Genomic DNA, 24,670 nt, shown 5'->3' with positions numbered 1-24,670 from the left:
AGGGTGGGGAAGGGGGACACGGGGAGAGGGTGGGACTGAGGGACACGGGGAGAGGGTGGGACTGAGGGACACGGGGAGAGGGTGGGGAAGGGGGACACGGGGAGAGGGTGGGGAAGGGGGACACGGGGAGAGGGTGGGGAAGAGGGACACGGGGAGAGGGTGGGACTGAGGGACACGGGGAGACGGTGGGACTGAGGGACGCGGGGAGAGGGTGGGACTGAGGGACACGGGGAGAGGGTGGGACTGAGGGACACGGGGAGAGGGTGGGGAAGGGGGACACGGGGAGAGGGTGGGACTGAGGGACACGGGGAGAGGTTGGGACTGAGGGACACGGGGAGAGGGTGGGGAAGGGGGACACGGGGAGAGGGTGGGGAAGAGGGACGCGGGGAGAGGGTGAGACTGAGGGACACGGGGAGAGGGTGGGACTGAGGGACGCGGGGAGAGGGTGGGACTGAGGGACGCGGGGAGAGGGTGGGGAAGGGGGACACGGGGAGAGGGTGGGACTGAGGGACGCGGGGAGAGGGTGGGGAAGGGGGACGCGGGGAGAGGGTGGGGAAGGGGGACGCGGGGAGAGGGTGGGGAAGGGGGACACGGGGAGAGGGTGGGACTGAGGGACGCGGGGAGAGGGTGGGGAAGGGGGACGCGGGGAGAGGGTGGGGAAGGGGGACACGGGGAGAGGGTGGGGAAGGGGGACGCGGGGAGAGGGTGGGGAAGGGGGACGCGGGGAGAGGGTGGGGAAGAGGGACACGGGGAGAGGGTGGGGAAGGTGGACACGGGGAGAGGGTGGGGAAGGGGGACGCGGGGAGAGGGTGGGGAAGAGGGACACGGGGAGAGGGTGGGGAAGGGGGACGCGGGGAGAGGGTGGGACTGAGGGACACGGGGAGAGGGTGGGACTGAGGGACACGGGGAGAGGGTGGGACTGAGGGACACGGGGAGAGGGTGGGGAAGGGGGACACGGGGAGAGGGTGGGGAAGAGGGACACGGGGAGAGGGTGGGACTGAGGGACACGGGGAGAGGGTGGGGAAGAGGGACACGGGGAGAGGGTGGGGAAGAGGGACGCGGGGAGAGGGTGGGACTGAGGGACACGGGGAGAGGGTGGGACTGAGGGACACGGGGAGAGGGTGGGGAAGGGGGACACGGGGAGAGGGTGGGGAAGAGGGACACGGGGAGAGGGTGGGACTGAGGGACACGGGGAGAGGGTGGGACTGAGGGACACGGGGAGAGGGTGGGGAAGGGGGACACGGGGAGAGGGTGGGGAAGAGGGACACGGGGAGAGGGTGGGACTGAGGGACACGGGGAGAGGGTGGGGAAGAGGGACACGGGGAGAGGGTGGGGAAGAGGGACGTGGGGAGAGGGTGGGGAAGGGGGACACGGGGAGAGGGTGGGGAAGAGGGACACGGGGAGAGGGTGGGACTGAGGGACGCGGGGAGAGGGTGGGACTGAGGGACACGGGGAGAGGGTGGGGAAGGGGGACACGGGGAGAGGGTGGGACTGAGGGACACGGGGAGAGGTTGGGACTGAGGGACACGGGGAGAGGGTGGGGAAGGGGGACACGGGGAGAGGGTGGGGAAGAGGGGACACGGGGAGAGGGTGGGGAAGAGGGACACGGGGAGAGGGTGGGGAAGGGGGACGCGGGGAGAGGGTGGGACTGAGGGACACGGGGAGAGGGTGGGGAAGGGGGACACGGGGAGAGGGTGGGGAAGAGGGGACACGGGGAGAGGGTGGGGAAGAGGGACACGGGGAGAGGGTGGGACTGAGGGACACGGGGAGAGGGTGGGGAAGAGGGACACGGGGAGAGGGTGGGACTGAGGGACACGGGGAGAGGGTGGGGAAGAGGGACACGGGGAGAGGGTGGGGAAGGGGGACACGGGGAGAGGGTGGGGAAGGGGGACACGGGGAGAGGGTGGGGAAGGGGGACACGGGGAGAGGGTGGGGAAGGGGGACACGGGGAGAGGGTGGGGAAGAGGGACACGGGGAGAGGGTGGGGAAGGGGGACACGGGGAGAGGGTGGGGAAGGGGGACACGGGGAGAGGGTGGGACTGAGGGACACGGGGAGAGGGTGGGGAAGAGGGACACGGGGAGAGGGTGGGGAAGGGGGACGCGGGGAGAGGGTGGGGAAGGGGGACGCGGGGAGAGGGTGGGGAAGGGGGACACGGGGAGAGGGTGGGACTGAGGGACACGGGGAGAGGGTGGGGAAGGGGGACACGGGGAGAGGGTGGGGAAGGGGGACACGGGGAGAGGGTGGGACTGAGGGACACGGGGAGAGGGTGGGGAAGGGGGACACGGGGAGAGGGTGGGGAAGGGGGACGCGGGGAGAGGGTGGGGAAGAGGGACACGGGGAGAGGGTGGGGAAGGGGGACACGGGGAGAGGGTGGGGAAGGGGGACGCGGGGAGAGGGTGGGGAAGGGGGACACGGGGAGAGGGTGGGGAAGGGGGACGCGGGGAGAGGGTGGGGAAGAGGGACACGGGGAGAGGGTGGGGAAGGGGGACGCGGGGAGAGGGTGGGGAAGAGGGACGCGGGGAGAGGGTGGGACTGAGGGACACGGGGAGAGGGTGGGGAAGAGGGACGCGGGGAGAGGGTGGGGAAGGGGGACACGGGGAGAGGGTGGGGAAGGGGGACGCGGGGAGAGGGTGGGGAAGAGGGAAGCGGGGAGAGGGTGGGGAAGGGGGACACGGGGAGAGGGTGGGGAAGAGGGACGCGGGGAGAGGGTGGGACTGAGGGACGCGGGGAGAGGGTGGGGAAGGGGGACACGGGGAGAGGGTGGGACTGAGGGACACGGGGAGAGGGTGGGACTGAGGGACACGGGGAGAGGGTGGGGAAGGGGGACACGGGGAGAGGGTGGGGAAGAGGGACACGGGGAGAGGGTGGGACTGAGGGACACGGGGAGAGGGTGGGACTGAGGGACACGGGGAGAGGGTGGGGAAGGGGGACACGGGAAGAGGGTGGGGAAGGGGGACACGGGGAGAGGGTGGGACTGAGGGACACGGGGAGAGGGTGGGGAAGGGGGACACGGGGAGAGGGTGGGACTGAGGGACACGGGGAGAGGGTGGGGAAGGGGGACACGGGGAGAGGGTGGGACTGAGGGACACGGGGAGAGGGTGGGACTTAGGGACACGGGGAGAGGGTGGGGAAGGGGGACACGGGAAGAGGGTGGGGAAGGGGGACACGGGGAGAGGGTGGGACTGAGGGACACGGGGAGAGGGTGGGACTGAGGGACACGGGGAGAGGGTGGGGAAGGGGGACACGGGGAGAGGGTGGGGAAGGGGGACACGGGGAGAGGGTGGGGAAGGGGGACGCGGGGAGAGGGTGGGACTGAGGGACACGGGGAGAGGGTGGGGAAGAGGGACACGGGGAGAGGGTGGGACTGAGGGACACGGGGAGAGGGTGGGACTGAGGGACGCGGGGAGAGGGTGGGGAAGGGGGACACGGGGAGAGGGTGGGACTGAGGGACACAGGGAGAGGGTGGGGAAGGGGGACACGGGGAGAGGGTGGGGAAGGGGGACACGGGGAGAGGGTGGGGAAGAGGGACACGGGGAGAGGGTGGGACTGAGGGACGCGGGGAGAGGGTGGGGAAGAGGGACACGGGGAGAGGGTGGGGAAGGGGGACACGGGGAGAGGGTGGGACTGAGGGACGCGGGGAGAGGGTGGGGAAGAGGGACACGGGGAGAGGGTGGGGAAGAGGGACACGGGGAGAGGGTGGGGAAGAGGGACGCGGGGAGAGGGTGGGGAAGAGGGACGCAGGGAGAGGGTGGGACTGAGGGACACGGGGAGAGGGTGGGACTGAGGGACGCGGGGAGAGGGTGGGGAAGAGGGACACGGGGAGAGGGTGGGACTGAGGGACACGGGGAGAGGGTGGGACTGAGGGACGCGGGGAGAGGGTGGGACTGAGGGACACGGGGAGAGGGTGGGGAAGAGGGACGTGGGGAGAGGGTGGGGAAGAGGGACGCAGGGAGAGGGTGGGGAAGAGGGACGCGGGGAGAGGGTGGGGAAGAGGGACACGGGGAGAGGGTGGGGAAGGGGGGACACGGGGAGAGGGTGGGACTGAGGGACGCGGGGAGAGGGTGGGGAAGGGGGACGCGGGGAGAGGGTGGGGAAGAGGGACACGGGGAGAGGGTGGGGAAGGGGGACACGGGGAGAGGGTGGGGAAGAGGGACACGGGGAGAGGGTGGGGAAGAGGGACACGGGGAGAGGGTGGGGAAGGGGGACACGGGGAGAGGGTGGGACTGAGGGACACGGGGAGAGGGTGGGGAAGAGGGACACGGGGAGAGGGTGGGGAAGAGGGACACGGGGAGAGGGTGGGGAAGGGGGACACGGGGAGAGGGTGGGGAAGGGGGACACGGGGAGAGGGTGGGGAAGAGGGACACGGGGAGAGGGTGGGGAAGGGGGACACGGGGAGAGGGTGGGGAAGAGGGACACGGGGAGAGGGTGGGGAAGGGGGACGCGGGGAGAGGGTGGGGAAGGGGGACACGGGGAGAGGGTGGGGAAGGGGGACGTGGGGAGAGGGTGGGGAAGGGGGACACGGGGAGAGGGTGGGGAAGAGGGACGCGGGGAGAGGGTGGGGAAGGGGGACACGGGGAGAGGGTGGGGAAGGGGGACACGGGGAGAGGGTGGGGAAGGGGGACACGGGGAGAGGGTGGGGAAGGGGGACACGGGGAGAGGGTGGGACTGAGGGACACGGGGAGAGGGTGGGACAGAGGGACACGGGGAGAGGGTGGGACTGAGGGACGCGGGGAGAGGGTGGGGAAGAGGGACACAGGGAGAGGGTGGGGAAGAGGGACACGGGGAGAGGGTGGGACTGAGGGACACGGGGAGAGGGTGGGGAAGGGGGACACAGGGAGAGGGTGGGACTGAGGGACACGGGGAGAGGGTGGGGAAGGGGGACACAGGGAGAGGGTGGGACTGAGGGACACGGGGAGAGGGTGGGACTGAGGGACGCGGGGAGAGGGTGGGGAAGGGGGACACGGGGAGAGGGTGGGACTGAGGGACACGGGGAGAGGGTGGGGAAGAGGGACACGGGGAGAGGGTGGGGAAGAGGGACACGGGGAGAGGGTGGGGAAGGGGGACACGGGGAGAGGGTGGGGAAGGGGGACGCGGGGAGAGGGTGGGACTGAGGGACACGGGGAGAGGGTGGGGAAGGGGGACACGGGGAGAGGGTGGGACTGAGGGACACGGGGAGAGGGTGGGGAAGAGGGACACGGGGAGAGGGTGGGGAAGGGGGACGCGGGGAGAGGGTGGGGAAGGGGGACGCGGGGAGAGGGTGGGGAAGGGGGACACGGGGAGAGGGTGGGACTGAGGGACACGGGGAGAGGGTGGGGAAGGGGGACACGGGGAGAGGGTGGGGAAGGGGGACGCGGGGAGAGGGTGGGGAAGGGGGACGCGGGGAGAGGGTGGGGAAGGGGGACACGGGGAGAGGGTGGGGAAGAGGGACACGGGGAGAGGGTGGGGAAGGGGGACACGGGGAGAGGGTGGGGAAGGGGGACACGGGGAGAGGGTGGGGAAGGGGGACGCGGGGAGAGGGTGGGACTGAGGGACACGGGGAGAGGGTGGGGAAGGGGGACACGGGGAGAGGGTGGGGAAGGGGGACGCGGGGAGAGGGTGGGACTGAGGGACACGGGGAGAGGGTGGGGAAGGGGGACGCGGGGAGAGGGTGGGACTGAGGGACGCGGGGAGAGGGTGGGGAAGGGGGACACGGGGAGAGGGTGGGACTGAGGGACGCGGGGAGAGGGTGGGACTGAGGGACACGGGGAGAGGGTGGGACTGAGGGACGCGGGGAGAGGGTGGGGAAGGGGGACACGGGGAGAGGGTGGGGAAGAGGGACACGGGGAGAGGGTGGGACTGAGGGACACGGGGAGAGGGTGGGACTGAGGGACGCGGGGAGAGGGTGGGACTGAGGGACGCGGGGAGAGGGTGGGGAAGGGGGACGCGGGGAGAGGGTGGGGAAGAGGGACACGGGGAGAGGGTGGGACTGAGGGACACGGGGAGAGGGTGGGACTGAGGGACGCGGGGAGAGGGTGGGACTGAGGGACGCGGGGAGAGGGTGGGGAAGGGGGACGCGGGGAGAGGGTGGGGAAGGGGGACACGGGGAGAGGGTGGGACTGAGGGACACGGGGAGAGGGTGGGACTGAGGGACACGGGGAGAGGGTGGGGAAGAGGGACGCGGGGAGAGGGTGGGGAAGAGGGACGCGGGGAGAGGGTGGGGAAGAGGGACGCGGGGAGAGGGTGGGACTGAGGGACACGGGGAGAGGGTGGGGAAGGGGGACACGGGGAGAGGGTGGGGAAGAGGGACGCGGTGAGAGGGTGGGGAAGAGGGACACGGGGAGAGGGTGGGGAAGGGGGACACGGGGAGAGGGTGGGGAAGGGGGACACGGGGAGAGGGTGGGGAAGAGGGACACGGGGAGAGGGTGGGACTGAGGGACACGGGGAGAGGGTGGGGAAGGGGGACACGGGGAGAGGGTGGGGAAGGGGGACACGGGGAGAGGGTGGGGAAGAGGGACGCGGTGAGAGGGTGGGACTGAGGGACGCGGGGAGAGGGTGGGGAAGGGGGACACGGGGAGAGGGTGGGGAAGAGGGACGCGGTGAGAGGGTGGGACTGAGGGACGCGGGGAGAGGGTGGGGAAGAGGGACACGGGGAGAGGGTGGGGAAGGGGGACGCGGGGAGAGGGTGGGGAAGGGGGACGCGGGGAGAGGGTGGGGAAGGGGGACACGGGGAGAGGGTGGGGAAGGGGGACACGGGGAGAGGGTGGGACTGAGGGACGCGGGGAGAGGGTGGGACTGAGGGACACGGGGAGAGGGTGGGGAAGAGGGACACGGGGAGAGGGTGGGGAAGAGGGACACGGGGAGAGGGTGGGGAAGGGGGACACGGGGAGAGGGTGGGACTGAGGGACACGGGGAGAGGGTGGGGAAGAGGGACACGGGGAGAGGGTGGGGAAGAGGGACACGGGGAGAGGGTGGGACTGAGGGACACGGGGAGAGGGTGGGGAAGAGGGACACGGGGAGAGGGTGGGACTGAGGGACACGGGGAGAGGGTGGGGAAGAGGGACACGGGGAGAGGGTGGGGAAGAGGGACACGGGGAGAGGGTGGGGAAGGGGGACACGGGGAGAGGGTGGGGAAGGGGGACACGGGGAGAGGGTGGGACTGAGGGACACGGGGAGAGGGTGGGACTGAGGGACACGGGGAGAGGGTGGGGAAGAGGGACACGGGGAGAGGGTGGGGAAGAGGGACACGGGGAGAGGGTGGGGAAGAGGGACACGGGGAGAGGGTGGGGAAGAGGGACGCGGGGAGAGGGTGGGGAAGGGGGACGCGGGGAGAGGGTGGGGAAGGGGGACACGGGGAGAGGGTGGGACTGAGGGACACGGGGAGAGGGTGGGGAAGGGGGACACGGGGAGAGGGTGGGGAAGAGGGACACGGGGAGAGGGTGGGGAAGAGGGACGCGGGGAGAGGGTGGGGAAGGGGGACACGGGGAGAGGGTGGGGAAGAGGGACACAGGGAGAGGGTGGGGAAGAGGGACACGGGGAGAGGGTGGGGAAGGGGGACGCGGGGAGAGGGTGGGGAAGGGGGACACGGGGAGAGGGTGGGACTGAGGGACACGGGGAGAGGGTGGGGAAGGGGGACACGGGGAGAGGGTGGGGAAGGGGGACACGGGGAGAGGGTGGGGAAGGGGGACGCGGGGAGAGGGTGGGGAAGGGGGACACGGGGAGAGGGTGGGACTGAGGGACACGGGGAGAGGGTGGGGAAGAGGGACACGGGGAGAGGGTGGGACTGAGGGACACGGGGAGAGGGTGGGGAAGGGGGACACGGGGAGAGGGTGGGGAAGGGGGACACGGGGAGAGGGTGGGACTGAGGGACACGGGGAGAGGGTGGGGAAGGGGGACACGGGGAGAGGGTGGGACTGAGGGACACGGGGAGAGGGTGGGACTGAGGGACGCGGGGAGAGGGTGGGACTGAGGGACGCGGGGAGAGGGTGGGACTGAGGGACACGGGGAGAGGGTGGGGAAGGGGGACACGGGGAGAGGGTGGGGAAGGGGGACACGGGGAGAGGGTGGGGAAGGGGGACACGGGGAGAGGGTGGGGAAGAGGGACACGGGGAGAGGGTGGGGAAGAGGGACACAGGGAGAGGGTGGGGAAGGGGGACACGGGGAGAGGGTGGGACTGAGGGACACGGGGAGAGGGTGGGGAAGAGGGACACAGGGAGAGGGTGGGGAAGGGGGACACGGGGAGAGGGTGGGACTGAGGGACACGGGGAGAGGGTGGGGAAGAGGGACACGGGGAGAGGGTGGGGAAGAGGGACACGGGGAGAGGGTGGGGAAGGGGGACACGGGGAGAGGGTAGGGAAGGGGGACACGGGGAGAGGGTGGGGAAGAGGGACACGGGGAGAGGGTGGGGAAGGGGGACACGGGGAGAGGGTGGGGAAGGGGGACACGGGGAGAGGGTGGGGAAGGGGGACACGGGGAGAGGGTGGGGAAGGGGGACACGGGGAGAGGGTAGGGAAGGGGGACACGGGGAGAGGGTGGGGAAGAGGGACACGGGGAGAGGGTGGGGAAGGGGGACACGGGGAGAGGGTGGGGAAGGGGGACACGGGGAGAGGGTGGGGAAGGGGGACACGGGGAGAGGGTGGGGAAGGGGGACACGGGGAGAGGGTGGGGAAGAGGGACACGGGGAGAGGGTGGGGAAGAGGGACACGGGGAGAGGGTGGGGAAGGGGGACACGGGGAGAGGGTTGGGAAGGGGGACACGGGGAGAGGGTGGGGAAGGGGGACACGGGGAGAGGGTGGGGAAGGGGGACACGGGGAGAGGGTGGGGAAGGGGGACACGGGGAGAGGGTGGGGAAGGGGGACACGGGGAGAGGGTGGGGAAGGGGGACACGGGGAGAGGGTGGGGAAGGGGGACACAGGGAGAGGGTGGGGAAGGGGGACACAGGGAGAGGGTGGGGAAGGGGGACACGGGGAGAGGGTGGGACTGAGGGACACGGGGAGAGGGTGGGGAAGGGGGACACAGGGAGAGGGTGGGACTGAGGGACACGGGGAGAGGGTGGGGAAGGGGGACACGGGGAGAGGGTGGGGAAGGGGGACACGGGGAGAGGGTGGGGAAGGGGGACACGGGGAGAGGGTGGGACTGAGGGACGCGGGGAGAGGGTGGGGAAGAGGGACACGGGGAGAGGGTGGGACTGAGGGACACGGGGAGAGGGTGGGACTGAGGGACACGGGGAGAGGGTGGGGAAGGGGGACACGGGGAGAGGGTGGGGAAGGGGGACGCGGGGAGAGGGTGAGACTGAGGGACACGGGGAGAGGGTGGGACTGAGGGACGCGGGGAGAGGGTGGGGAAGAGGGACACGGGGAGAGGGTGGGACTGAGGGACACGGGGAGAGGGTGGGACTGAGGGACACGGGGAGAGGGTGGGGAAGGGGGACACGGGGAGAGGGTGGGGAAGGGGGACGCGGGGAGAGGGTGAGACTGAGGGACACGGGGAGAGGGTGGGACTGAGGGACACGGGGAGAGGGTGGGGAAGGGGGACACGGGGAGAGGGTGGGGAAGGGGGACACGGGGAGAGGGTGGGGAAGAGGGGCACGGGGAGAGGGTGGGGAAGGGGGACACGGGGAGAGGGTGGGGAAGGGGGACACGGGGAGAGGGTGGGGAAGGGGGACACGGGGAGAGGGTGGGACTGAGGGACACGGGGAGAAGGTGGGGAAGAGGGACACGGGGAGAGGGTGGGGAAGGGGGACACGGGGAGAGGGTGGGGAAGGGGGACACGGGGAGAGGGTGGGGAAGGGGGACACGGGGAGAGGGTGGGACTGAGGGACACGGGGAGAGGGTGGGGAAGGGGGACACGGGGAGAGGGTTGGACTGAGGGACACGGGGAGAAGGTGGGGAAGAGGGACACGGGGAGAGGGTGGGGAAGGGGGACACGGGGAGAGGGTGGGGAAGGGGGACACGGGGAGAGGGTGGGGAAGGGGGACACGGGGAGAGGGTGGGACTGAGGGACACGGGGAGAAGGTGGGGAAGAGGGACACGGGGAGAGGGTGGGGAAGGGGGACACGGGGAGAGGGTGGGGAAGGGGGACACGGGGAGAGGGTGGGACTGAGGGACACGGGGAGAAGGTGGGGAAGAGGGACACGGGGAGAGGGTGGGGAAGGGGGACACGGGGAGAGGGTGGGGAAGGGGGACACGGGGAGAGGGTGGGACTGAGGGACACGGGGAGAGGGTGGGGAAGAGGGACGCGGGGAGAGGGTGGGACTGAGGGACACGGGGAGAGGGTGGGACTGAGGGACACGGGGAGAGGGTGGGGAAGAGGGACGCGGGGAGAGGGTGGGGAAGGGGGACACGGGGAGAGGGTGGGACTGAGGGACACGGGGAGAGGGTGGGACTGAGGGACACGGGGAGAGGGTGGGGAAGGGGGACACGGGGAGAGGGTGGGGAAGGGGGACACGGGGAGAGGGTGGGGAAGAGGGACACGGGGAGAGGGTGGGACTGAGGGACACGGGGAGAGGGTGGGACTGAGGGACGCGGGGAGAGGGTGGGACTGAGGGACACGGGGAGAGGGTGGGACTGAGGGACACGGGGAGAGGGTGGGGAAGGGGGACACGGGGAGAGGGTGGGACTGAGGGACACGGGGAGAGGTTGGGACTGAGGGACACGGGGAGAGGGTGGGGAAGGGGGACACGGGGAGAGGGTGGGGAAGAGGGACGCGGGGAGAGGGTGAGACTGAGGGACACGGGGAGAGGGTGGGACTGAGGGACGCGGGGAGAGGGTGGGACTGAGGGACGCGGGGAGAGGGTGGGGAAGGGGGACACGGGGAGAGGGTGGGACTGAGGGACGCGGGGAGAGGGTGGGGAAGGGGGACGCGGGGAGAGGGTGGGGAAGGGGGACGCGGGGAGAGGGTGGGGAAGGGGGACACGGGGAGAGGGTGGGACTGAGGGACGCGGGGAGAGGGTGGGGAAGGGGGACGCGGGGAGAGGGTGGGGAAGGGGGACACGGGGAGAGGGTGGGGAAGGGGGACGCGGGGAGAGGGTGGGGAAGGGGGACGCGGGGAGAGGGTGGGGAAGAGGGACACGGGGAGAGGGTGGGGAAGGTGGACACGGGGAGAGGGTGGGGAAGGGGGACGCGGGGAGAGGGTGGGGAAGAGGGACACGGGGAGAGGGTGGGGAAGGGGGACGCGGGGAGAGGGTGGGACTGAGGGACACGGGGAGAGGGTGGGACTGAGGGACACGGGGAGAGGGTGGGACTGAGGGACACGGGGAGAGGGTGGGGAAGGGGGACACGGGGAGAGGGTGGGACTGAGGGACACGGGGAGAGGGTGGGGAAGGGGGACACGGGGAGAGGGTGGGGAAGAGGGACACGGGGAGAGGGTGGGGAAGAGGGACACGGGGAGAGGGTGGGGAAGAGGGACACGGGGAGAGGGTGGGACTGAGGGACACGGGGAGAGGGTGGGGAAGAGGGACACGGGGAGAGGGTGGGGAAGAGGGACGCGGGGAGAGGGTGGGACTGAGGGACACGGGGAGAGGGTGGGACTGAGGGACACGGGGAGAGGGTGGGGAAGGGGGACACGGGGAGAGGGTGGGGAAGAGGGACACGGGGAGAGGGTGGGACTGAGGGACACGGGGAGAGGGTGGGACTGAGGGACACGGGGAGAGGGTGGGGAAGGGGGACACGGGGAGAGGGTGGGGAAGAGGGACACGGGGAGAGGGTGGGACTGAGGGACACGGGGAGAGGGTGGGGAAGAGGGACACGGGGAGAGGGTGGGGAAGAGGGACGTGGGGAGAGGGTGGGGAAGGGGGACACGGGGAGAGGGTGGGGAAGAGGGACACGGGGAGAGGGTGGGACTGAGGGACGCGGGGAGAGGGTGGGACTGAGGGACACGGGGAGAGGGTGGGGAAGGGGGACACGGGGAGAGGGTGGGACTGAGGGACACGGGGAGAGGTTGGGACTGAGGGACACGGGGAGAGGGTGGGGAAGGGGGACACGGGGAGAGGGTGGGGAAGAGGGGACACGGGGAGAGGGTGGGGAAGAGGGACACGGGGAGAGGGTGGGGAAGGGGGACGCGGGGAGAGGGTGGGACTGAGGGACACGGGGAGAGGGTGGGGAAGGGGGACACGGGGAGAGGGTGGGGAAGAGGGGACACGGGGAGAGGGTGGGGAAGAGGGACACGGGGAGAGGGTGGGACTGAGGGACACGGGGAGAGGGTGGGGAAGAGGGACACGGGGAGAGGGTGGGACTGAGGGACACGGGGAGAGGGTGGGGAAGAGGGACACGGGGAGAGGGTGGGGAAGGGGGACACGGGGAGAGGGTGGGGAAGGGGGACACGGGGAGAGGGTGGGGAAGGGGGACACGGGGAGAGGGTGGGGAAGGGGGACACGGGGAGAGGGTGGGGAAGAGGGACACGGGGAGAGGGTGGGGAAGGGGGACACGGGGAGAGGGTGGGGAAGGGGGACACAGGGAGAGGGTGGGACTGAGGGACACGGGGAGAGGGTGGGGAAGAGGGACACGGGGAGAGGGTGGGGAAGGGGGACGCGGGGAGAGGGTGGGGAAGGGGGACGCGGGGAGAGGGTGGGGAAGGGGGACACGGGGAGAGGGTGGGACTGAGGGACACGGGGAGAGGGTGGGGAAGGGGGACACGGGGAGAGGGTGGGGAAGGGGGACACGGGGAGAGGGTGGGACTGAGGGACACGGGGAGAGGGTGGGGAAGGGGGACACGGGGAGAGGGTGGGGAAGGGGGACGCGGGGAGAGGGTGGGGAAGAGGGACACGGGGAGAGGGTGGGGAAGGGGGACACGGGGAGAGGGTGGGGAAGGGGGACGCGGGGAGAGGGTGGGGAAGGGGGACACGGGGAGAGGGTGGGGAAGGGGGACGCGGGGAGAGGGTGGGGAAGAGGGACACGGGGAGAGGGTGGGGAAGGGGGACGCGGGGAGAGGGTGGGGAAGAGGGACGCGGGGAGAGGGTGGGACTGAGGGACACGGGGAGAGGGTGGGGAAGAGGGACGCGGGGAGAGGGTGGGGAAGGGGGACACGGGGAGAGGGTGGGGAAGGGGGACGCGGGGAGAGGGTGGGGAAGAGGGAAGCGGGGAGAGGGTGGGGAAGGGGGACACGGGGAGAGGGTGGGGAAGAGGGACGCGGGGAGAGGGTGGGACTGAGGGACGCGGGGAGAGGGTGGGGAAGGGGGACACGGGGAGAGGGTGGGACTGAGGGACACGGGGAGAGGGTGGGACTGAGGGACACGGGGAGAGGGTGGGGAAGGGGGACACGGGGAGAGGGTGGGGAAGAGGGACACGGGGAGAGGGTGGGACTGAGGGACACGGGGAGAGGGTGGGACTGAGGGACACGGGGAGAGGGTGGGGAAGGGGGACACGGGAAGAGGGTGGGGAAGGGGGACACGGGGAGAGGGTGGGACTGAGGGACACGGGGAGAGGGTGGGGAAGGGGGACACGGGGAGAGGGTGGGACTGAGGGACACGGGGAGAGGGTGGGGAAGGGGGACACGGGGAGAGGGTGGGACTGAGGGACACGGGGAGAGGGTGGGACTTAGGGACACGGGGAGAGGGTGGGGAAGGGGGACACGGGAAGAGGGTGGGGAAGGGGGACACGGGGAGAGGGTGGGACTGAGGGACACGGGGAGAGGGTGGGACTGAGGGACACGGGGAGAGGGTGGGGAAGGGGGACACGGGGAGAGGGTGGGGAAGGGGGACACGGGGAGAGGGTGGGGAAGGGGGACGCGGGGAGAGGGTGGGACTGAGGGACACGGGGAGAGGGTGGGACTGAGGGACGCGGGGAGAGGGTGGGGAAGGGGGACACGGGGAGAGGGTGGGACTGAGGGACACAGGGAGAGGGTGGGACTGAGGGACACGGGGAGAGGGTGGGGAAGGGGGACACGGGGAGAGGGTGGGGAAGAGGGACACGGGGAGAGGGTGGGACTGAGGGACGCGGGGAGAGGGTGGGGAAGAGGGACACGGGGAGAGGGTGGGGAAGGGGGACACGGGGAGAGGGTGGGACTGAGGGACGCGGGGAGAGGGTGGGGAAGAGGGACACGGGGAGAGGGTGGGACTGAGGGACACGGGGAGAGGGTGGGACTGAGGGACGCGGGGAGAGGGTGGGGAAGAGGGACACGGGGAGAGGGTGGGGAAGAGGGACGCGGGGAGAGGGTGGGGAAGAGGGACGCAGGGAGAGGGTGGGACTGAGGGACACGGGGAGAGGGTGGGACTGAGGGACGCGGGGAGAGGGTGGGGAAGAGGGACACGGGGAGAGGGTGGGACTGAGGGACACGGGGAGAGGGTGGGACTGAGGGACGCGGGGAGAGGGTGGGACTGAGGGACACGGGGAGAGGGTGGGGAAGAGGGACGTGGGGAGAGGGTGGGGAAGAGGGACGCAGGGAGAGGGTGGGGAAGAGGGACGCGGGGAGAGGGTGGGGAAGAGGGACACGGGGAGAGGGTGGGGAAGGGGGACACGGGGAGAGGGTGGGACTGAGGGACGCGGGGAGAGGGTGGGGAAGGGGGACGCGGGGAGAGGGTGGGGAAGAGGGACACGGGGAGAGGGTGGGGAAGGGGGACACGGGGAGAGGGTGGGGAAGAGGGACACGGGGAGAGGGTGGGGAAGAGGGACACGGGGAGAGGGTGGGGAAGGGGGACACGGGGAGAGGGTGGGGAAGAGGGACGCGGGGAGAGGGTGGGGAAGAGGGACACGGGGAGAGGGTGGGGAAGGGGGACACGGGGAGAGGGTGGGACTGAGGGACACGGGGAGAGGGTGGGGAAGAGGGACGCGGGGAGAGGGTGGGGAAGGGGGACACGGGGAGAGGGTGGGACTGAGGGACAGGGGGAGAGGGTGGGGAAGAGGGACACGGGGAGAGGGTGTGGAAGGGGGACACGGGGAGAGGGTGGGGAAGGGGGACACGGGGAGAGGGTGGGGAAGGGGGACGCGGGGAGAGGGTGGGGAAGAGGGACGCGGGGAGAGGGTGGGGAAGAGGGACGCGGGGAGAGGGTGGGGAAGAGGGACGCGGGGAGAGGGTGGGGAAGGGGGACGCGGGGAGAGGGTGGGGAAGGGGGACACGGGGAGAGGGTGGGGAAGAGGGACACGGGGAGAGGGTGGGACTGAGGGACGCGGGGAGAGGGTGGGACTGAGGGACGCGGGGAGAGGGTGGGACAGAGGGACACGGGGAGAGGGTGGGGAAGGGGGACACGGGGAGAGGGTGGGACTGAGGGACAGGGGGAGAGGGTGGGGAAGAGGGACAGGGGGAGAGGGTGGGGAAGGGGGACACGGGGAGAGGGTGGGACTGAGGGACACGGGGAGAGGGTGGGGAAGGGGGACGCGGGGAGAGGGTGGGGAAGAGGGACGCGGGGAGAGGGTGGGGAAGGGGGACACGGGGAGAGGGTGGGGAAGGGGGACGCGGGGAGAGGGTGGGGAAGGGGGACGCGGGGAGAGGGTGGGACTGAGGGACACGGGGAGAGGGTGGGGAAGGGGGACACGGGGAGAGGGTGGGGAAGAGCGACGCGGGGAGAGGGTGGGGAAGGGGGACACGGGGAGAGGGTGGGGAAGGGGGACACGGGGAGAGGGTGGGGAAGGGGGACACGGGGAGAGGGTGGGGAAGGGGGACACGGGGAGAGGGTGGGGAAGAGGGACACGGGGAGAGGGTGGGGAAGGGGGACACGGGGAGAGGGTGGGGAAGGGGGACACGGGGAGAGGGTGGGGAAGGGGGACACGGGGAGAGGGTGGGGAAGGGGGACACGGGGAGAGGGTGGGGAAGGGGGACACGGGGAGAGGGTGGGGAAGGGGGACACGGGGAGAGGGTGGGGAAGGGGGACACGGGGAGAGGGTAGGGAAGGGGGACACGGGGAGAGGGTGGGGAAGAGGGACACGGGGAGAGGGTGGGGAAGGGGGACACGGGGAGAGGGTGGGGAAGGGGGACACGGGGAGAGGGTGGGGAAGGGGGACACGGGGAGAGGGTGGGGAAGGGGGACACGGGGAGAGGGTGGGGAAGAGGGACACGGGGAGAGGGTGGGGAAGAGGGACACGGGGAGAGGGTGGGGAAGGGGGACACGGGGAGAGGGTTGGGAAGGGGGACACGGGGAGAGGGTGGGGAAGGGGGACACGGGGAGAGGGTGGGGAAGGGGGACACGGGGAGAGGGTGGGGAAGGGGGACACGGGGAGAGGGTGGGGAAGGGGGACACGGGGAGAGGGTGGGGAAGGGGGACACGGGGAGAGGGTGGGGAAGAGGGACACGGGGAGAGGGTGGGACTGAGGGACACGGGGAGAGGGTAGGGAAGGGGGACACGGGGAGAGGGTGGGGAAGAGGGACACGGGGAGAGGGTGGGGAAGGGGGACACGGGGAGAGGGTGGGACTGAGGGACGCGGGGAGAGGGTGGGGAAGAGGGACACGGGGAGAGGGTGGGACTGAGGGACACGGGGAGAGGGTGCGACTGAGGGACACGGGGAGAGGGTGGGGAAGGGGGACACGGGGAGAGGGTGGGGAAGGGGGACGCGGGGAGAGGGTGAGACTGAGGGACACGGGGAGAGGGTGGGACTGAGGGACGCGGGGAGAGGGTGGGGAAGAGGGACACGGGGAGAGGGTGGGACTGAGGGACACGGGGAGAGGGTGGGACTGAGGGACACGGGGAGAGGGTGGGGAAGGGGGACACGGGGAGAGGGTGGGGAAGGGGGACGCGGGGAGAGGGTGAGACTGAGGGACACGGGGAGAGGGTGGGACTGAGGGACACGGGGAGAGGGTGGGGAAGGGGGACACGGGGAGAGGGTGGGGAAGGGGGACACGGGGAGAGGGTGGGGAAGAGGGGCACGGGGAGAGGGTGGGGAAGGGGGACACGGGGAGAGGGTGGGGAAGGGGGACACGGGGAGAGGGTGGGGAAGGGGGACGCGGGGAGAGGGTGGGGAAGGGGGACACGGGGAGAGGGTGGGACTGAGGGACACGGGGAGAAGGTGGGGAAGAGGGACACGGGGAGAGGGTGGGGAAGGGGGACACGGGGAGAGGGTGGGGAAGGGGGACACGGGGAGAGGGTGGGGAAGGGGGACACGGGGAGAGGGTGGGACTGAGGGACACGGGGAGAGGGTGGGGAAGGGGGACACGGGGAGAGGGTGGGACTGAGGGACACGGGGAGAAGGTGGGGAAGAGGGACACGGGGAGAGGGTGGGGAAGGGGGACACGGGGAGAGGGTGGGGAAGGGGGACACGGGGAGAGGGTGGGGAAGGGGGACACGGGGAGAGGGTGGGACTGAGGGACACGGGGAGAAGGTGGGGAAGAGGGACACGGGGAGAGGGTGGGGAAGGGGGACACGGGGAGAGGGTGGGGAAGGGGGACACGGGGAGAGGGTGGGGAAGGGGGACACGGGGAGAGGGTGGGACTGAGGGACACGGGGAGAAGGTGGGGAAGAGGGACACGGGGAGAGGGTGGGGAAGGGGGACACGGGGAGAGGGTGGGGAAGGGGGACACGGGGAGAGGGTGGGACTGAGGGACACGGGGAGAGGGTGGGGAAGAGGGACGCGGGGAGAGGGTGGGACTGAGGGACACGGGGAGAGGGTGGGACTGAGGGACACGGGGAGAGGGTGGGGAAGAGGGACGCGGGGAGAGGGTGGGGAAGGGGGACACGGGGAGAGGGTGGGACTGAGGGACACGGGGAGAGGGTGGGACTGAGGGACACGGGGAGAGGGTGGGGAAGGGGGACACGGGGAGAGGGTGGGGAAGGGGGACACGGGGAGAGGGTGGGGAAGAGGGACACGGGGAGAGGGTGGGACTGAGGGACACGGGGAGAGGGTGGGACTGAGGGACGCGGGGAGAGGGTGGGACTGAGGGACACGGGGAGAGGGTGGGACTGAGGGACACGGGGAGAGGGTGGGGAAGGGGGACACGGGGAGAGGGTGGGACTGAGGGACACGGGGAGAGGTTGGGACTGAGGGACACGGGGAGAGGGTGGGGAAGGGGGACACGGGGAGAGGGTGGGGAAGAGGGACGCGGGGAGAGGGTGAGACTGAGGGACACGGGGAGAGGGTGGGACTGAGGGACGCGGGGAGAGGGTGGGACTGAGGGACGCGGGGAGAGGGTGGGGAAGGGGGACACGGGGAGAGGGTGGGACTGAGGGACGCGGGGAGAGGGTGGGGAAGGGGGACGCGGGGAGAGGGTGGGGAAGGGGGACGCGGGGAGAGGGTGGGGAAGGGGGACACGGGGAGAGGGTGGGACTGAGGGACGCGGGGAGAGGGTGGGGAAGGGGGACGCGGGGAGAGGGTGGGGAAGGGGGACACGGGGAGAGGGTGGGGAAGGGGGACGCGGGGAGAGGGTGGGGAAGGGGGACGCGGGGAGAGGGTGGGGAAGAGGGACACGGGGAGAGGGTGGGGAAGGTGGACACGGGGAGAGGGTGGGGAAGGGGGACGCGGGGAGAGGGTGGGGAAGAGGGACACGGGGAGAGGGTGGGGAAGGGGGACGCGGGGAGAGGGTGGGACTGAGGGACACGGGGAGAGGGTGGGACTGAGGGACACGGGGAGAGGGTGGGACTGAGGGACACGGGGAGAGGGTGGGGAAGGGGGACACGGGGAGAGGGTGGGGAAGAGGGACACGGGGAGAGGGTGGGACTGAGGGACACGGGGAGAGGGTGGGGAAGAGGGACACGGGGAGAGGGTGGGGAAGAGGGACGCGGGGAGAGGGTGGGACTGAGGGACACGGGGAGAGGGTGGGACTGAGGGACACGGGGAGAGGGTGGGGAAGGGGGACACGGGGAGAGGGTGGGGAAGAGGGACACGGGGAGAGGGTGGGACTGAGGGACACGGGGAGAGGGTGGGACTGAGGGACACGGGGAGAGGGTGGGGAAGGGGGACACGGGGAGAGGGTGGGGAAGAGGGACACGGGGAGAGGGTGGGACTGAGGGACACGGGGAGAGGGTGGGGAAGAGGGACACGGGGAGAGGGTGGGGAAGAGGGACGTGGGGAGAGGGTGGGGAAGGGGGACACGGGGAGAGGGTGGGGAAGAGGGACACGGGGAGAGGGTGGGACTGAGGGACGCGGGGAGAGGGTGGGACTGAGGGACACGGGGAGAGGGTGGGGAAGGGGGACACGGGGAGAGGGTGGGACTGAGGGACACGGGGAGAGGTTGGGACTGAGGGACACGGGGAGAGGGTGGGGAAGGGGGACACGGGGAGAGGGTGGGGAAGAGGGGACACGGGGAGAGGGTGGGGAAGAGGGACACGGGGAGAGGGTGGGGAAGGGGGACGCGGGGAGAGGGTGGGACTGAGGGACACGGGGAGAGGGTGGGGAAGGGGGACACGGGGAGAGGGTGGGGAAGAGGGGACACGGGGAGAGGGTGGGGAAGAGGGACACGGGGAGAGGGTGGGACTGAGGGACACGGGGAGAGGGTGGGGAAGAGGGACACGGGGAGAGGGTGGGACTGAGGGACACGGGGAGAGGGTGGGGAAGAGGGACACGGGGAGAGGGTGGGGAAGGGGGACACGGGGAGAGGGTGGGGAAGGGGGACACGGGGAGAGGGTGGGGAAGGGGGACACGGGGAGAGGGTGGGGAAGGGGGACACGGGGAGAGGGTGGGGAAGAGGGACACGGGGAGAGGGTGGGGAAGGGGGACACGGGGAGAGGGTGGGGAAGGGGGACACGGGGAGAGGGTGGGACTGAGGGACACGGGGAGAGGGTGGGGAAGAGGGACACGGGGAGAGGGTGGGGAAGGGGGACGCGGGGAGAGGGTGGGGAAGGGGGACGCGGGGAGAGGGTGGGGAAGGGGGACACGGGGAGAGGGTGGGACTGAGGGACACGGGGAGAGGGTGGGGAAGGGGGACACGGGGAGAGGGTGGGGAAGGGGGACACGGGGAGAGGGTGGGACTGAGGGACACGGGGAGAGGGTGGGGAAGGGGGACACGGGGAGAGGGTGGGGAAGGGGGACGCGGGGAGAGGGTGGGGAAGAGGGACACGGGGAGAGGGTGGGGAAGGGGGACACGGGGAGAGGGTGGGGAAGGGGGACGCGGGGAGAGGGTGGGGAAGGGGGACACGGGGAGAGGGTGGGGAAGGGGGACACGGGGAGAGGGTGGGACTGAGGGACACGGGGAGAGGGTGGGGAAGAGGGACGCGGGGAGAGGGTGGGGAAGGGGGACACGGGGAGAGGGTGGGGAAGGGGGACGCGGGGAGAGGGTGGGGAAGAGGGAAGCGGGGAGAGGGTGGGGAAGGGGGACACGGGGAGAGGGTGGGGAAGAGGGACGCGGGGAGAGGGTGGGACTGAGGGACGCGGGGAGAGGGTGGGGAAGGGGGACACGGGGAGAGGGTGGGACTGAGGGACACGGGGAGAGGGTGGGACTGAGGGACACGGGGAGAGGGTGGGGAAGGGGGACACGGGGAGAGGGTGGGGAAGAGGGACACGGGGAGAGGGTGGGACTGAGGGACACGGGGAGAGGGTGGGACTGAGGGACACGGGGAGAGGGTGGGGAAGGGGGACACGGGAAGAGGGTGGGGAAGGGGGACACGGGGAGAGGGTGGGACTGAGGGACACGGGGAGAGGGTGGGGAAGGGGGACACGGGGAGAGGGTGGGACTGAGGGACACGGGGAGAGGGTGGGGAAGGGGGACACGGGGAGAGGGTGGGACTGAGGGACACGGGGAGAGGGTGGGACTTAGGGACACGGGGAGAGGGTGGGGAAGGGGGACACGGGAAGAGGGTGGGGAAGGGGGACACGGGGAGAGGGTGGGACTGAGGGACACGGGGAGAGGGTGGGACTGAGGGACACGGGGAGAGGGTGGGGAAGGGGGACACGGGGAGAGGGTGGGGAAGGGGGACACGGGGAGAGGGTGGGGAAGGGGGACGCGGGGAGAGGGTGGGACTGAGGGACACGGGGAGAGGGTGGGGAAGAGGGACACGGGGAGAGGGTGGGACTGAGGGACACGGGGAGAGGGTGGGACTGAGGGACGCGGGGAGAGGGTGGGGAAGGGGGACACGGGGAGAGGGTGGGACTGAGGGACACAGGGAGAGGGTGGGACTGAGGGACACGGGGAGAGGGTGGGGAAGGGGGACACGGGGAGAGGGTGGGGAAGAGGGACACGGGGAGAGGGTGGGACTGAGGGACGCGGGGAGAGGGTGGGGAAGAGGGACACGGGGAGAGGGTGGGGAAGGGGGACACGGGGAGAGGGTGGGACTGAGGGACGCGGGGAGAGGGTGGGGAAGAGGGACACGGGGAGAGGGTGGGGAAGAGGGACACGGGGAGAGGGTGGGGAAGAGGGACACGGGGAGAGGGTGGGGAAGGGGGACACGGGGAGAGGGTGGGGAAGAGGGACACGGGGAGAGGGTGGGGAAGAGGGACGCGGGGAGAGGGTGGGGAAGGGGGACGCGGGGAGAGGGTGGGACTGAGGGACACGGGGAGAGGGTGGGACTGAGGGACGCGGGGAGAGGGTGGGGAAGAGGGACACGGGGAGAGGGTGGGGAAGAGGGACGCGGGGAGAGGGTGGGGAAGAGGGACGCAGGGAGAGGGTGGGACTGAGGGACACGGGGAGAGGGTGGGACTGAGGGACGCGGGGAGAGGGTGGGGAAGAGGGACACGGGGAGAGGGTGGGGAAGAGGGACACGGGGAGAGGGTGGGACTGAGGGACACGGGGAGAGGGTGGGACTGAGGGACGCGGGGAGAGGGTGGGACTGAGGGACACGGGGAGAGGGTGGGGAAGAGGGACGTGGGGAGAGGGTGGGGAAGAGGGACGCAGGGAGAGGGTGGGGAAGAGGGACGCGGGGAGAGGGTGGGGAAGAGGGACACGGGGAGAGGGTGGGGAAGGGGGACACGGGGAGAGGGTGGGACTGAGGGACGCGGGGAGAGGGTGGGGAAGGGGGACGCGGGGAGAGGGTGGGGAAGAGGGACACGGGGAGAGGGTGGGGAAGGGGGACACGGGGAGAGGGTGGGGAAGAGGGACACGGGGAGAGGGTGGGGAAGAGGGACACGGGGAGAGGGTGGGGAAGGGGGACACGGGGAGAGGGTGGGGAAGGGGGACACGGGGAGAGGGTGGGGAAGGGGGACACGGGGAGAGGGTGGGGAAGGGGGACACGGGGAGAGGGTGGGGAAGAGGGACACGGGGAGAGGGTGGGGAAGGGGGACACGGGGAGAGGGTGGGACTGAGGGACACGGGGAGAGGGTGGGGAAGAGGGACGCGGGGAGAGGGTGGGGAAGGGGGACACGGGGAGAGGGTGGGACTGAGGGACAGGGGGAGAGGGTGGGGAAGAGGGACACGGGGAGAGGGTGTGGAAGGGGGACACGGGGAGAGGGTGGGGAAGGGGGACACGGGGAGAGGGTGGGGAAGGGGGACGCGGGGAGAGGGTGGGGAAGAGGGACGCGGGGAGAGGGTGGGGAAGAGGGACGCGGGGAGAGGGTGGGGAAGGGGGACGCGGGGAGAGGGTGGGGAAGGGGGACACGGGGAGAGGGTGGGGAAGAGGGACACGGGGAGAGGGTGGGACTGAGGGACGCGGGGAGAGGGTGGGACAGAGGGACACGGGGAGAGGGTGGGGAAGGGGGACACGGGGAGAGGGTGGGACTGAGGGACAGGGGGAGAGGGTGGGGAAGAGGGACAGGGGGAGAGGGTGGGGAAGGGGGACACGGGGAGAGGGTGGGACTGAGGGACACGGGGAGAGGGTGGGGAAGGGGGACGCGGGGAGAGGGTGGGGAAGAGGGACGCGGGGAGAGGGTGGGGAAGGGGGACACGGGGAGAGGGTGGGGAAGGGGGACGCGGGGAGAGGGTGGGGAAGGGGGACGCGGGGAGAGGGTGGGACTGAGGGACACGGGGAGAGGGTGGGGAAGGGGGACACGGGGAGAGGGTGGGGAAGAGCGACGCGGGGAGAGGGTGGGGAAGGGGGACACGGGGAGAGGATGGGGAAGGGGGACACGGGGAGAGGGTGGGGAAGGGGGACACGGGGAGAGGGTGGGGAAGGGGGACACGGGGAGAGGGTGGGACTGAGGGACACGGGGAGAGGGTGGGGAAGAGGGACACGGGGAGAGGGTGGGGAAGGGGGATACGGGGAGTGGGTGGGGAAGGGGGACACGGGGAGAGGGTGGGGAAGGGGGACGCGGGGAGAGGGTGGGGAAGGGGGACACGGGGAGAGGGTGGGGAAGGGGGACGCGGGGAGAGGGTGGGGAAGAGGGACACGGGGAGAGGGTGGGGAAGAGGGACGCGGGGAGAGGGTGGGGAAGAGGGACACGGGGAGAGGGTGGGGAAGAGGGACACGGGGAGAGGGTGGGGAAGGGGGACACGGGGAGAGGGTGGGGAAGGGGGACACGGGGAGAGGGTGGGGAAGGGGGACGCGGGGAGAGGGTGGGGAAGAGGGACACGGGGAGAGGGTGGGGAAGGGGGACACGGGGAGAGGGTGGGGAAGGGGGACGCGGGGAGAGGGTGGGGAAGAGGGACGCGGGGAGAGGGTGGGACTGAGGGACACGGGGAGAGGGTGGGGAAGGGGGACACGGGGAGAGGATGGGGAAGGGGGACACGGGGAGAGGGTGGGGAAGAGGGACACGGGGAGAGGGTGGGGAAGGGGGACACGGGGAGAGGGTGGGGAAGGGGGACGCGGGGAGAGGGTGGGGAAGAGGGACGCGGGGAGAGGGTGGGGAAGAGGGACGCGGGGAGAGGGTGGGACTGAGGGACACGGGGAGAGGGTGGGGAAGGGGGACGCGGGGAGAGGGTGGGGAAGGGGGACACGGGGAGAGGATGGGGAAGGGGGACACGGGGAGAGGGTGGGACTGAGGGACACGGGGAGAGGGTGGGGAAGAGGGACGCGGGGAGAGGGTGGGGAAGAGGGACGCGGGGAGAGGGTGGGGAAGAGGGACACGGGGAGAGGGTGGGGAAGAGGGACGCGGGGAGAGGGTGGGACTGAGGGACACGGGGAGAGGGTGGGGAAGGGGGACACGGGGAGAGTGTGGGACTGAGGGACACGGGGAGAGGGTGGGACTGAGGGACACGGGGAGAGGGTGGGGAAGAGGGACGCGGGGAGAGGGTGGGGAAGAGGGACGCGGGGAGAGGGTGGGACTGAGGGACACGGGGAGAGGGTGGGGAAGGGGGACGCGGGGAGAGGGTGGGGAAGAGGGACACGGGGAGAGGGTGGGGAAGGGGGACACGGGGAGAGGGTGGGGAAGGGGGACACGGGGAGAGGGTGCGACTGAGGGACGCGGGGAGAGGGTGGGGAAGGGGGACACAGGGAGAGGGTGGGACAGAGGGACACGGGGAGAGGGTGGGACTGAGGGACACGGGGAGAGGGTGGGACTGAGGGACGCGGGGAGAGGGTGGGGAAGAGGGACGCGGGGAGAGGGTGGGACTGAGGGACACGGGGAGAGGGTGGGGAAGGGGGACACGGGGAGAGGATGGGGAAGGGGGACACGGGGAGAGGGTGGGGAAGAGGGACGCGGGGAGAGGGTGGGACTGAGGGACACGGGGAGAGGGTGGGGAAGAGGGACATGGGGAGAGGGTGGGACTGAGGGACACGGGGAGAGGGTGGGGAAGGGGGAGAGGGTGGGGGGAGAGGGTGGGGGGAGAGGGTGGGGGGAAGGGGGAGAGGGACGCGGGGAGAGGGTGGGGAAGGGGGACACGGGGAGAGGGTGGGGAAGAGGGACACGGGGAGAGGGTGGGGAAGAGGGACACGGGGAGAGGGTGGGGAAGAGGGACGCGGGGAGAGGGTGGGGAAGGGGGACGCGGGGAGAGGGTGGGACTGAGGGACACGGGGAGAGGGTGGGGAAGGGG

At 71.5% G+C, this 24,670-nt stretch overlaps 2 protein-coding genes across 2 annotated transcripts in view; one reads left to right on the top strand and one right to left on the bottom strand.

The window, feature by feature from the left end:
- LOC140457083 (uncharacterized) overlaps positions 1-24,670 on the bottom strand; it is a 130,184-nt gene that overhangs the window by 21,935 nt on the left and 83,579 nt on the right. The gene's annotated exons all lie outside the window — the stretch shown is intronic.
- Positions 1-24,670, top strand: part of LOC140457082 (serine/threonine-protein kinase MRCK alpha-like) — a 213,167-nt gene that overhangs the window by 155,822 nt on the left and 32,675 nt on the right. The window lies entirely within an intron of this gene.

This window comes from Chiloscyllium punctatum, chromosome 31 (assembly GCF_047496795.1).
Source record: "Chiloscyllium punctatum isolate Juve2018m chromosome 31, sChiPun1.3, whole genome shotgun sequence".
Lineage (NCBI taxonomy): Eukaryota > Metazoa > Chordata > Chondrichthyes > Orectolobiformes > Hemiscylliidae > Chiloscyllium > Chiloscyllium punctatum.
Note: the sequence above shows the minus strand (reverse complement) of the source record. Positions and strands in the feature narration are given on the sequence as shown.